At 41.6% G+C, this 15,247-nt stretch overlaps 1 protein-coding gene across 1 annotated transcript in view; it reads right to left on the reverse strand.

Moving 5' to 3' along the window:
• The window catches only part of LOC126336683 (uncharacterized), an 82,590-nt gene extending 68,702 nt beyond the window's left edge, over positions 1–13,888 (reverse strand). Inside the window, exon 1 of the mRNA XM_050000632.1 lies at positions 13,529–13,888. The gene's annotated coding sequence lies outside the window, so the exon portion shown is untranslated. The remainder of the gene's footprint in view (positions 1–13,528) is intronic.
• Between the last annotated feature and the right edge of the window lie 1,359 nt (positions 13,889–15,247).

Below are 15,247 nucleotides of genomic sequence, written 5' to 3' on the forward strand. Positions count from 1 at the left end.
CTTTGGATTTTCTGCTAGGTTTCAAGACAAAGTTTTGTTGTGAAAACTCTCATAAGCATCTTGCATGCATATATAAATTTCTTAGTTATATCACTCTGTTCTCATGTGCTTAATGGTATCCTACGATCAGAGTCTACTCGCACGAATATTGTTAACTTATTCTGTGTATTATTTCCTGTTCAGTGATTCACTTTTTAATAGAAGTGGAGACAAGCTACTTCTGAAGACAGGAAGATCAATAAACTTCATTATGGTCTTAGGACGTCCGTAGAGCACAGAAAATGTTAATACAAAATAGTTTCAGTTGTTACCATCAATTTCATTATTTGTGATATAATGGAAGGTAGCCTGTAAGACAAAACTATTCCTAAGCTTTTAATTTCCTGAGTGATGAGCGTAATTTCTACTAGAATAACGTTCCTGTTATTCCGTGGCTGTGGATGCGAAATCTAATTTCGAAATATTACTGTTGGTCAAAAAGACACGTGAATATGAATTTTCCTTGTGTGCCGGGAATTTCTGTTTCGAGTCGTCGATAACTAACTCAGCATAAGTCTTGCTGCTAATTTCTGCGGTTAAAATGATTATGCTGTTTTACACAGTATTTACTCCATAGGTTAGGGTGAATGGAAACATACGAAACTTCGTAAGTTGCGAATATAGTGAAATAGATCACAAAGCCAAACATTCTGAACTTACAGTTCTAAATTGCTAATTAGCAGGGCTGTTCCTCATCAAAAATTACGAAACAAACAGACTACAAACATAAATAACGTGCTAAACGTTTAAAATGAATCCGGTTCAGCCGTCTTCCATGTTATGCACCCCACGATTTCAAAAGAGATCTCAGCCACGTAATATTGTAAGTAATGAGCGAATGTGTATCGTATAACGGCTTCAGATAAAGAGGTGAAATAGTCGTTGTAAATAGCCCTGTGGTCAGTACTGAGGGACGGCTAAGGCGTTCAGCTGAAGGTCGGGAAGAGATAAGGAAGGCCTTCTCGTGTCGCATATATGGCTCGGTTTCTGAGGATCACGTGATGTCCACGTCTCTGGCTGGTAAAAAGTGAATATCATCGCATTCCAGAGGCATCGATAACATCCTGTTCTTTGATTCAGTAAGATCTTACAATAATTACGTTTGCGCATTGATGTACAGCATGAATTTATTACACCTCAAACGAATTTCACAAAATGTCTTAAGCTCTCAGAGCGTAATCAAACATGACTAACAGTCAGCCAAAATTTACAACCATATTATTACATTTCAGATTCTCCAGTGTGATGTCTTATATCAAATTAACACTATAGATTTACATACACATTCATCTATTAACATCTCTTCTCGATACAAGTGCTGTAAAAAATTCCTGATTGTGTTCGACTTAATTCCAAATTTTTTTCTGGGAAATACACGTGTAACAAACTCTGCTGTTGCGTGAATTTTTCCCTTACTGCTTTACACTTTCTGCATAAGAACAAGAAACAGTTTAAGTCTCTATCCGGCACATTAGGAAGTCACATAACGGCGTTGCCTTGGCAGTAATTCTATGTGCAGTATATTCGATTAGAAATACCGGTCATGAAATTTCATTCTGCGAAGGGCTGGACGATTCGTGTTTAAGTTACGCCCTGTAAACCATCTTGAGGTGACACATTACACTTTGCGCAATTTCATCCCGTACGGGTTTTGGCATGTTCACAGTTCTTATCATTTGTGCACTGCTCTCACTGTCGTAACAGAAACACTTTATTTATTTACAGCTTCTTTTACACGACGGTTATTCGGAAAGTAATATCCGATCTTGTATGGAACACAAACCATCACAGATTATTTTTCAAAAACTACTTTTATTTAATTCCTTACATGTTTAACTATTTATCTACATAGTTTCCAAACTTGTTTAAACATTTGTCATAAAATTGTACATTCTTTTGTATCCCTATGTCATAGACGTCTGCGGCCTGTGAAGATAACCAGTCTTTTAACTGCTTCTTGAACTCATCTGTTGCGAAGCGTTTGCCGCCGAGAACATCCTTGAAGTAGCGGAACAAGTGAAAATCGCTTGGTGACAAGTGTGGACTGTACCGTCATTCAAAAGATCTGATCAGATTTTGGGTGCGAATGGAAAATGGGGTCTCCCATTGTCATACAGTAACAACACTGCAGACGTCAGAAGGACACGTCGCTTATTCTGTATTGCACGTCGAAATTTGGTCTGCGTACCGGAGTAAGTTGTTGCTTTTATTGTTGTCCCTTGCTTCATAAACTAGACTAACAAGACTCCATGTCTATCCTAAAACACTATTGACATAACCTCGTCTGCTTGGGCTTGACTGACGCTTAGGCACTGGGGTCATGTGAGGAACCCACGTCTCGTTCACTGTGACAACGTTCTCTAAAAAATGGTTGCCTTCCTTAAGCCATCGGTCCAAAAAAAATCAAGATCACAAGCTAGTTTTCCATTTTGTATTTCTAGGTAAGTAGCCTGCGAACCCAGCGCGCATACAGTTTGCGAAATGCAACTTTTCAGACAATTTTATGCAGAGTTGTTCTACCCACATTTGGAAATTCCAGTGCTAAAGTTGAAATTGTGAATCGTCTGACTTCACGAATCTTATCGTCCATGGCTTTAACTAAATCTTCTTAGATCACTGATGGTCGATCTGACAGTGGTTCATCATGGAAATTTTCCCGTCCGTCCTGAAAAGCTCTCCCTCACGCACTTTGTTGTCACTCATCGCATTGGGAGCATTCGCCTCACTTACCTGTCGGAGAATTTCCGCAACTGCAAAGTTACTTGCTGTAAAAAAAAAAAAAAAAAAAAAAAAAAACCGAATCGCTGACACTATTTCGCAGTCACCGTGCAGATCAATGGTTTAAAAAAAATTGAGCTGACACTGTAAACAGCACACTGCGACAACACCACTGCAAATGGTGTCGTTTGACGAGCAAGGCATGGCGGAGCAGGTGTGCATGCGCCTTTCAATGTTCGCGCAGCATACAATTAGCTATGGCGGTGCTGACCTTACGTTCAGAATAACCCTCATATTCGAGTTCCTTTGGGAACACTGAGAAATCGTTTTCGTATTAACACGATTTAGCTCGTGATGTAGACTACAGCTTTATACTGATAGTTCGAAAGGTTTCGTCTTATTTTGGCTCTATAGAGATCAACTGTCATCTGTCATGTTGCAATACGCAGAACGATAGCTAAGCGATCGTGGGTAGCGACTCACAAGCAGACTTTCTCCAGCATGGTACATTCACCATCTCATGTCCAGCTTTCATAGAAATTTTAGCGACTGATCGGCAGGTTCCCCATTTCTACCGCGGGTGCTTCAAGTGCGGACAAGTTTCAATACGAATGCGTACAGGGCAGTGATTTCATTACTGTTTATACTACTTCCTCCCTCAACGTAAGATAAGTAAGATGTTCTGGCACCTGAAGAGATATCTAGCTGCAGAAGTAAATACCAAATACAGGATGGGTGAATGGGCATCAGATTATAAATCGTATGGGCGCTGCCTATAGAAGACATGCGAGCATTTTCCTTTCCCGGTCTGACATTCAGTTTTAATCTTCCAGGAAGTTTCCAATCAATGCACACTCCAGTAGGGAGTGAAAAGCTCCTGTTCGACCTCTGGCACATTGTTTTGATCCAACTCCGTTGTTCCTGTCTCGAAAACATAGTGACACCGTTACGTTAGACCGCTCGCTCACAAGTGACTGTTTTTCCCTCGATTGTGTGCACGCCGGTGACGTGCGAGTCCATTTGCTAGGAGGTAAGGTAGGTATGTCAACAACGGGTGTTATCAGCGACAATAGTAGATTCCATTGTATATTGTCTTCACAGCAGTGTTGCCACTATTTAAGTTCCAACCTACGTATGTTGTTAACATTATCCTAGTTCGCCACTATGTTCGAGCATATATTTTCAATGTCCATACAGTTTCAACGAGAGCTGGTCTATACGCATAGCCTCGAGTGTATATCTCCCATTTTTTGTGGACGGTACGTCTTGTTAAGTCAGAAAAGTTGTCATCATAGATTACTCTTTAGTCGTTCCAACATATAAGACAGTTCTTACATTCAGTGATAATTACCAGTACTAAAACAGGATTTGTTCAGTCACATGTCACTCATAGCTGTTAGTGTTTTATGTAAATCAACATGGCATGAGCAATGAAAGCTCCTGCCGATTTGGGAAAGTCATGAATGTGTCCACAATGTTGGCAATATTCATTTGTTTGCTCATCTTACTGTCTCATATTGTCAATTATTTTCGGTGCAATCGGGCAAGCAGCAAGTCTACGAGGTCTTGTATTCTCTTCACTGCCTTCGCTTCGTAAGCCGAATTAATATCATCTCAGCAGTCTATCTATTAAAGATTCGATCTGGTTGCTTGTAGTTTATATGTGTGATCGAGCAGCACACTTCATCTGAGAAAAAGTTTTGGCACTTCCGTTCTCAGTAAATACGTATAACTGCTGCCACAAACGGCTTTCTTCAGTGAAGGAATCCTCGTTTCTTCTCTCGTTACTTTTTCTGTTTATCGTCTGCCTTTTTTATTTGTCCTTCCGTTTCAAATCAGTTAACCCCAATTTACTAGCTTTCTTTCCGTCTTCATCGTTGGATTCTCTTATCCTTCCAACTCGCTGTGCCCCTCTGTATTTTTCGTGCTCACTGCTGTCACATTAACATTATAATAACCAGTCATCACTCCTCAACCTACAGCGTCAGTCCAAAAATTTTCGAGGCAAAAATAAAACTTAAGTTGGTGGTTTTAATGCTTTATATGTTCTACATAGTCCCCTCTAACTTGAGTACAACGCACAGAATGTTTGTGTCATTGCTTCTTTGATGTATGGACTGAACAGTGGGGCCGAAAGACCACATCCCTGTCTTACACCCTTTTTAATCCAAGCACTGTGTTCTTGATCTTACAGTCATATTATTACCTCTTGGCCCTAGTACATGTTGTATATTACCCATCTCTCCTTATAGAATACACCTACTTTCCTCAGAATTTCGAACATCTTGCACCATTTTACGTTGTCGAACGCTTTTTCCATGTCGATAAATCCTATTAGTCTTCCTTCCATTATCAACAATAACGTCAGAACTGACTCTCTGGTGCCTTTACCTTTCCTAAAGCAAAATTGATCGTCATCGAACGCATCCTAAAATTTTCTTATTCACTCTTCTGTATATGTTTCTCTCCAGCAGTTTGAATGCTTGAGTTTTTAGCTGAGTGTCAGCTCTTGCAGTCTCCGGAATTGTACGGACTATATTTTTCCGAAAGTCGGAGGGTATATCACAAGCCTCATATATTCTACACACCAACATGAATAGTCATTTTGTTGCCACTTCCTCCAGTTATTTTAGAACTTCTGATGGAATGTTATCTATCCCTTCTACCTTATTTGATCTTAAGTCTGGCAACGCTCTCTTAAATTCTGATTCTAATATTGGATTCCATATCTCTTCTGCAATGATTCCTGTTTCTTCCGGAACCGTGCGACTGCTACGGTCGCAGGTTCGAATCCTGCCTCGGGCATGGCTGTGTGTGATGTCCTTAGTTAGGTTTAAGTAGTTCTAAGTTCTAGGGGACTAATGACCACAGCAGTTGTCTCATAGTGCTCAGAGCCATTTGAACCATTTGAACCTGTTTCTTCTTCCATCACATCAGACAAGTTTTCCCCCCTCATTCAGTGTACTCTTTCCACTTATCCGCTCTTTTCTCCGCGCATTTAACAGTGGAATTCCCACTACACTCTTAATGTTACCACCCTTGCTTTTAATGTCACCGAAGGTTGTTTTGACTTTTCTGTATGCTGAGTCGGTCATTCTGACAATCATTTCTTTTTCGATTCCTTCATATTTTTCTTACAACCATTTCGCCTTTGCTTCCCTGTACTTACTTATTTCATTCCTCAGTGACTTGTGTTTCTGTATTCCTGAATTTCCCTGAACATTTTTGCATTCCCTTCGTTCATCCATCATTTGAAGTATTTCTTCTCTTATCCAAGGTTTATTCGCAGTTACCTTCTTTGTACCTATTTTTTTCTTTCCAACTTCTGTGATTGCTCGTTTTTAGAAATGTCCAATCCTCATCAACTGAACTGCCTACTGAGCTATTTCTTATCGCAGTACCTAAAGGCTTCGAGAACTTCAAGCGTACTTCTTCATTCCGCCGTACTTCCGTCCCCCACTTCTTTGCGTATTGATTCTTCCTGGCTAGTCTCTTAAACTTCAGCTTCCTCTTCATCAATACTAAATTGCGATCCAAGTTTGTATCTGCTCCCGGGTACGCCTTACATTCCAGAATATCATTTCGGAATCTCTGCCTGACAATGATGTAATCTAACTGAAATCTTCCCTATATCCCGGCATTTTCAAAGTATACCTCCACTTCTTGTCATTCTTGAACAGAGTATTCGCTATTACCAGCTGAAATTTGTTGTGAAACTCAATTACTCTTTCTCCTGTCTCATTCCTTACACCAAGTCCATATTCTCCCGCAACCGTTTCTTCTGCTCCCTCCTCTACATCCGCATTCTAGGCACCCGTGACTGATTAACCTCTCCCTTTACATACTGAATTACCCGTTCAATATCGTCATATACTTTCTCTCTCTTCATCTTAAGCTTGCGATGTCGGCATGTTTGTCAGAACTATTGTTGTCGGTGTTGGTTTGTTGTCGATTCTGATGAGAACAACCCTATCACTGAACTGCTTACGCTAACACACTCTCTCCCTTACCTAGCTATTCATAACGCATCGTATTCCAGTTGATTGGTCGATTTGTGGGAAGGGACTAAGCAGCGAGGTCATCGGTCCCATCGGATTAGGGAAGGATGGGAAAGAAAGCCCGCCATGCCCTTTCGAAGAAATCGTTCCGTCATTGCTTTGAAGCGATTTAGGGAAATCGCGGAAAACCTAAATCAGGATGACCGGGTTTGAATCGTCGTCCTCCTGAAAGCGGGTCCAGTACGCTAACCACTGCGCCACCTCGCGTGGTCGAATCTTACTCTAATAATACCATTTTCTGCTGCTGTTGATATTACACTATACACATCTGAAGAGAAATCCTTGTCTTCTTTCCATTTCATTTCGCCGACTCCCGTTGTATCTAGATTGAGCTTTTGCACTTCCATTTTCAGATTTTGTAGCTTACCTACCTCGTTCAGGCTTCTGACATTCCACTTCCACGTCCGGACTCGTAGAACGCTATCCTTTCGTCGCTTACTCAGTCTTGTTCTCTTAATTTTTATGTATCAAATATCAATGACCGTGCCTTCGGTAAGTCCATCTTAATCTGTAGGCTGCCTACAATTGGCTGGATCAGCCAGCTCACACTTCAGAGCAAGGCAAGGACATATTATTTCCATTAGGTCTATGCCTAATAAGAGACTGACGTAGTCCAACCAACTTTCAGGTGAAGGAGAGCTGCACTCCTTTTATACTATATTAACTTAGCGCCCACTGCTTCGCTCGCGTTTGCGTAGTAATCACAGCAAGAATAATTTTGTAAAGAAATACTAGGCCTACCGAAAAAATAATGTATTAAAGAAGAGTTTCTGTTATAAGCAATTGTGACAGCCGAATCGTCGTGATGACAACTAAATAACTTTCTTTGATTTATTTGAGATATTGCAATACCTTCTAAACCTTTCAAGCTAATTAAGGCCATAGAAGCACGGTCTTTTCAGAATGTACTTCTGACCAAAAAGCCATTCTGGTAGATGAAGTCGGAGGTTTATGTTAATCCTGCCTTTTGAGGTCTTGTGGTCATATTCCCATAGAAGGTTCAAAAATGGCTCTGAGCACTATGGGACTTAACATCTGAGGTCATCAGTCCCCTATAACTTAGAACTACTTAAACCTAACTAACCTAAGGTCATCACACACATCCATGCCCGAGGCAGGATTCGAACCTGCGACCGTAGCGATCGCGCAGTTCCAGACTGAAGCGCCTTTAACCGCTGGGCCACACCGGCTGTCCCCATAGGTTTCATCCCCTAATACACATTTCTTTATTTCTGACTGGGAAGACTAATACCATTTTTCATAGATTTAGCTTTAAAATGTTTTAATGTAACGAAATACTTTCATAAATAATTTTCATCTCCTATTGACACTTTAGGTCCTAAATTTCCAAAAACACTGAAACATTTTTTATTTTTAACAGGTAAGTCACATATCAGTTTTCATATTTGTAGCTCTAAAAATTCTTTAGTAATTCTTTAACAATGATTTATTTTCAAAAATACTTTCATCCCCTATTCCATTTCTCAGAAGTTGAATTTCCATAAGTACTGAAATATGTACTTTTTATTCCTGACAGAGAAACCAAATTCCAGTTTTCGTAGATCTAGTTTCAAAATAGTCTTTAATAGAGAGATATATTCAAAAAAGCCATTCATCCTCTAGTTCACCCGCTTAGGGAAGGGATTTAAAAAAAATATCGTTTCTTGAACGATACCTATGGTATAAGATAAACACCCCCTCGTAATTCCTAGTTTCTGTCCTCAGCGGTTTGCTCTGGGCGACGTTTATTAGTCAGTCAGGGCATTCCTTTTATATAGAGAGACCACGTTGAGTTAAAGGCAACAAAGTATCTAACAACCATAAATTTAAAGGTAAAATAAATTTAAAAAATCATCAGATACGACGAAACTATTCTTAGGGATACGACGTGATATTAATGATGTTATCGATAGTCACACCAAATCTGAAACTGAGGCGCCAACACAGCGTCGTGAGCTTAGGGCGACGTAAACAAGAATAGTAATGCATACAGTCAATAAAATTATACACCATCCCTTTCAAACAAATTTATCAGATTCTGTGAGAGAAACCGATCACAATGGCCCGATGCTTATCGATTCTGGGGAATAAAGAGGTCAGAAGAACAAATCATTTCATCCTCATTAGCATCGAAGCAATCTTGAGCATTGCTTGAGCATTTCCAGTAATGTGAATTAGGAGATTATTGTCTCTGAATGTAGAGTCTACGGTTGGGACAGCTACGTTACTGAATGGATATGGCAAACTAAAATGCTCCATAAACCATCACTGTCCTGGTGTGAACATACCATACAGTGTTCGGTTCTGGAAGCAGACTGATTGCGAAATACGCCAGTCGGAATGCAACCTACTACTCAGAAGAAGCTCAACACTGGCTCAGATTGGTGGGTGGCTCAAGCTACCTTGCGCAGTGGTTCGGACCTTAGACTGGCGAGACAGGGTTCAACTCCCCGTCTGGGGTCGTTAAGGATTCATTTTCCGCTCTTTCCCTAAGTTGCTCAAGGAGAACTCAGAGGATATCCCTTAAAAAAAACCAACACGGACGCTTACCTTACCTATTCTTTCCCCATTCGCTCATGTTCTTCATTTCTGCTGGCATTGTTATCAATTGGATGATATACCGTGATCTTCCTTCATTTCTTCCAACGGCCGGATCACCATCAAATATATCTTCCACCGTAAGATGGTGGTCAGATCCTTGCAGGAAAGAGGAGTAGCGCTTAACGTATCGTTCCTGATGAGGTCATTTGATACTGAATACGAGCTCTGGACTGATAGACAAGGAGCGGTCGTGTCCTGTGTGAAGGTTTCCGGAATCCGTCTCAAGCGATTCAGAAAACCATACAAAATCCGAAACTGTCTTACTCCATACATTTCGCACTTACTTCATATATTTGCTGATGGCTCTCGATGTCAAGTGACTTCCGTGATAGGCTGAGGCCGGGCGAAGTGGCCGAGCGGTTCTAGGCGCTACAGTCTGGAACCGTGCGGCCGCTACGGTCGTAGGTTCGAATCCTGCCTCAGGCATGGATGTGTGTGATGTCCTTAGGTTAATTAGGTTTAAGTAGTTCTAAGTTCTAGGGGACTGATGACCTCAGAAGTTAAGTCCCATAGTGCTCAGAGCCATTTTGACAGGCTGAATATTCCTTGTCTCCAATCAGAAATATTTCAAGCAATTTCGGCTGTCCCCACATCCGACAAACTCTAAAATTTGGCCCTTATTCCGGGCTCCAAAAGCTACGTATAGAAGAACCAGACTGAAAAAGTGCATTTCATTTCATTGAAAACCTGGAGTGGCATACTGAAATGAACATCCGAATTCTGGAAATTATAAGAGAATCACTGCAAAATAAACGAAGAGGAGTGCAAATGTCCTCGATATGATCCACACACTACGTAGAATTCCCCCAGTTGGTGAAGGACACCAGTATTTCTACTATTCTTCGATGTCAGTACACGGATATAGAAGCTTTCTGAGCTTAATGGGGAGTAGGATGTGCATTCCTTGTTCCCAAGCAGAGGTATTCCAATAAGTTTTATGCTCGCATTTTAAGTTATGAATACGGAAACTGTCCTAGAAAGAACGGTCAGAGGATCGGCGCCTTCAGTCTGCCATAAGCTGCGGTTCAATCAGTAACCAAATATTCCCCCTGATTCCGAAAATCTCAGAAAATAACTACCTAGGTATGAAGGCCTATCTTCCTACTTGCGTCATATGGGCATCAGGGATAAGCCTTTCTGCCTCATTCAGATGAAATCAAGAAGATTGAGATCACTATCTGTTTTTTCGAAACACAGCAAAATCACCTTTTGCAACACTCCTTCAAAACCAACAAGTGTTTTGGTTTTATTTTGTCATCAAAATATTCAAAGTTACTAAGCCCTTTTTGATTTGATGCTAGCTAATAACGTGTATACTGTCTGTGGTTACATGGACATTTTACTCTTCAGGTACATGCTCCAAATCTCGGTTCCTTTTATATATTCTGTTTTACACAATAGGTATCATATCAAGATTATTTAGCGGTATGTTTTGTCACCGCATGCGTAGCGTAGGATAATCTTAAATGACAGTTCAAACAATTTATATTGTGATTTATCGCTATAGATGTTTATTATCAAAGTACCAAGCTGTTAGCAGAACTGTTCAGTAAACTCAAGCAACCAACATATACAGTTTTACCTCATTTGTCGGATACTTTTCGTATATTTGCAATGCCAGCGATGACGCACCTTGTATCATCGTACTTGTTACATCACAGTGTCCAATAACTCCGTCACAATAATGAAAAACACGGCTTTTTTCAGCAAAGGAATCCTCGTTTCTTCCATGTTTAGTTTTTTCTTCCTAACGTCTGCCTTACTTATTTATCTGCCCCTTTCAAATTAAATATTCAAAGTTACTACGCCCTTTTTGATTTGATGCTAGCTAATATTGTGTATACTGTCTGTATACATCTGTATTTTTCATGCTGACTGCTCTAACACTAATGTTGCAATAACCAGCCATTATTCCTCAGCCTATATCTATTTCTACTGATATTGTCCGCATTATTATTACCTTTTACAGAGCTTTCGTATACCGTTAGAAAAAGTATACCGTTCCAAATCCGAAAAATCTCGTTTAGATGTCTTTAACGGTTCACGAAACAAAAGGGGTAAATCTGGTTGACCGCGAGGGACTTTAAACTCAGCTCCACCCAAATGCTAGTCTAGTGTCCTGAGCAGTGTGCTCCTTGCCCCATGAGAGATGGTTGTCCATCGTGATGACAGAGGACAGATTAAAACAATTTTCGCAGGGCAGATGAACATCTATATTAGACCATCCTAATGTCAAATGTAATGTAAGTTCGTAGCGTTTTCCCGTAAGTTAAATAAAGACAACAGATAAATATAACAGAGACTTCAATCATCAATAATATGCTTCCCTTCACTGCTTACAATAGCCTGCCAATGCTGTTGTAAGTTTCGATTCCGTGACTGTAGAAATCACGTGGTTTTGAAGAGAACTAGTCGAGCCATCCATAAAGGAAGTTCCTTGAAAGTTCCCAGAATGAGATTTTCACTCTGCAGCGGAGTGTGCGCTGATATGAAACTTCCTGGCAGATTAAAACTGTGTACCCGACCGAGACTCGAACTCGCGACCTTTGCCTTTCGGGGGCAAGTGCTCTACCATCTACCAGTTTTATGGTCACATTTCAAGATATGAATACGGAAACTGTCCGAGAAAGAACGGCCAAAGGATCGGCACTTTCAGTCTGCTGTTGGCAACAAATGTCGGCAGTGATAGTTACACCTCGGGTGAAGCAATTCGTAGTACACCACACAATCGCTGTTCCACCAGATGCATAAGATTATATTTTGTGGATACGCACAGGTCTTTGCACGGGGAGTTGCCGCTTTGTTAGGGTTCAACCATTCCTTTCTTTTCCTTATGTTAGTATAAAGACGCCATTCCTCTTCACCAACAACGATACATGAGAGGACAGGTCGGTGTCGTTCACGAGTCAATTGATGACGAGCAAGCGGAGATGTACAAATGGCCACTAGCTGATTTTTGTGGTTTTGGCTTAGAGCATGCTGTACCCATACACCCGATTTTTGAATCTCCCTCACTGCATTCTAATGTCGCACGATGGTGGAATGATCGCATCACATCTGCCGGTTCTCGAGTACTCTGACGTGGATCCTTGTGGATAATGGGTTTAAACGATCTACATCAAAGCCCGGAAGTTTTCCTGAAAGTGGAGAGCCACTAATGTCAAGACGATAGTTCTTGAAACGAGAAATCCGTTTACTTGCCGTGCACTGAAACTTCCTGGCAGATTAAAACTGTGTGCCCGACCGAGACTCGAACTCGGGACCTTTGCCTTTCGCGGGCAAGTGCTCTACCATCTGAGCAACCGAAGCGCGACTCACGCCCGGTATTCACAGCTTTACTTCTGCCAGTATCTCGTCTCCTACCTTCCACACTTTACAGAAGCTCTTCTGCGAACAGTTTTAATCTGCCAGGAAGTTTCATATCAGCGCACACTCCGCTGCAGAGTGAAAATCTCATTCTGGAAACATCCCCCAGGCTGTGGCTAAGCCATGTCTCCGCTATATCCTTTCTTTCAGGAGTGCTAGTTCTGCAAGGTTCGCAGAAGAGCTTCTGTGAAGTTTGGAAGGTAGGAGACGAGGTACTGGCAGAAGTAAAGCTGTGAGTACCGGGCGTGAGTCGTGCTTCGGTAGATCAGATGGTAGAGCACTTGCTCGCGAAAGGCAAAGGTCCCGAGTTCGAGTCTCGGTCGGGCACACAGTTTTAATCTGCCAAGAAGTTTCATATCAGCGCACACTCCGCTGCAGAGTGAAAATCTCATTCTGCCGTGCACTGTTCAATGGCATTATTCCCAAACGCGGCACAGATGTTTCTGGCTGTCTCCTCTGGTGCCACCCCTCTACTGAGCTCAAACAGAAGAATATGTCGGAAATGTTCCGATTTCTCCATTTGGCACTCAGTTTCCTAGCGTCCACAGAGCCACTCACTACCCCCAAATAACAAAATGACAGGGTGTAAACTCAAATAGCAACAGTGAAAATAAAAAGTGACAATCGATAAAGAAACCCATATCAACTTGTAAAACAATAACGCTACGGACTTACGCACCAACCTAATACAATACGACACCGTCGAACTTCCCGCCTTTGCCCTTTATATGGAGTCTTGTACTTACCTAATGACTGTAGAAACGAGCTGCGGACGCACTGGTGACGCAAACTTTGCACTGAAACAGAATGCGAAAAATAAACCAGCGCAAGAAACGAAATAGCTCCGCTGTCAACGTCCCGTGCGAGAAATAGTTACGGAAGTGATGTGATGAGGCGAGAGTCGTGCACACTGACTGTTATTTCGCGCAAAGCGTCCTAGCTAGCACAAATGGAATAAAGACGTCTGTGACGGCACACGGAAGGCCCTGCCATAAAAGTGAAACCTCTGCAGGCAGTTTGTTTGTTTTGTCGTCGCAGCCGGCCGATATCTGTGTTCTTGACCTCTTCGTAGCGGCTACGCAAGCCGAATCGGCGCGCCGTTCTGCGGCCATTCATGAGAGGCGCCGGCCAGGCACGTGGTGATCGGCCTCTCCCATAACGAAAACGAAATACTAACAACTATAAGGTCAGAGGGTCCTAACAGTAACTGCCGTCTATTTGTATTAATACCAGAAATATACACTGAGTGGGCGACAATCGTGAAAAGGCCAAGGACTCATGTAATCAGGGGAAGTTCCGCAACTATATGTAGAACTAACTCGGTAACCAAATGGAAGACACGTGACTGAATGTTGGGACATACTGGTTTCAACAGATGTCCACCGCTCGCTGCTACTCCGCGATCAAAACAGAAGAAGATAGTTTGCGAGACACTGAAAGTATTTTTGTATGTTTGTGAGTTGTTTTTAACCAGGGCTGATTCTCACGTCTCAACTTCCATAGTTCACGGCCTTCCCACTGCCCGCCGTGGATACTTCTTGGGAGCGTAGCTTCTGTGACGTCTATTGCAAATCTTTATATCTCACATCACGTCATCTTCCACTACCATATTCTTTGAGAGATTTCTCCATTTCTGGTGACGTCTAATCCTGAGACCCCAGCAATTCGTCTCCAGTAATCCATTTCCGTAGATGTTGCACAAGGGAAACGTGTTAGTAGTCGATTAAACTTCTAACCTAACCCAATACAACTCGTAGAAAACATTGAAAGTGTACCAGTATACAAGAAACTCTGTCACTACACTTTTATTCACTTATACATTATGACATTTCGTGTTCTGAGGCCTCATCTAGAGGAGGAAACCGATTCCTAGTTATATTTTATCGTAACAGCTACATTAGAATTTCTAGAATATATCTACACATCTACTCTGCAATTCACTATTAAGTACTTGAGGGTTCATAGAACCATTTTCAGACTACTGTATTTTTCGAGTGTTCCACTCTTGAAAACCACGTAGAAAAAAATTAACACACAGATCTTTGCCTGCGAGCTCTGATTCTTCTTATTTTATCGTGATGATCATTTCTCCCTATGTATGTAGGTCTCAACAAGATACAAATTTTTTTCTTATTCGTAGGAGTAATTTCGTATTTTAAATTTCGTGAACAATCGCCCCGGAACGAAAAACACCATTGTTTTAATGACTGCCACCTCAACTCGCGTATCATATCTGGTACACTACACGCTGCTTCGCGATAGTACAAAGCGAGCTGCCTTTCTTGGAACTTTGCCACCCGGTAGTAACTGAGCGGTCTGAGGCGCTGCAGTCATGGACTGTGTGGCTGGTCCCGGCGGAGGTTCGAGTCCTCCCTCGGACATGGGTGTGTGTGTTTGTCCTTAGGATAATTTAAGTAATGTGTAAGGTTAGGGACTGATGACCTTAGCAGGTGAGTCCCGTAAGA

This window comes from Schistocerca gregaria, chromosome 2 (genome assembly GCF_023897955.1).
Source record: "Schistocerca gregaria isolate iqSchGreg1 chromosome 2, iqSchGreg1.2, whole genome shotgun sequence".
NCBI lineage: Eukaryota > Metazoa > Arthropoda > Insecta > Orthoptera > Acrididae > Schistocerca > Schistocerca gregaria.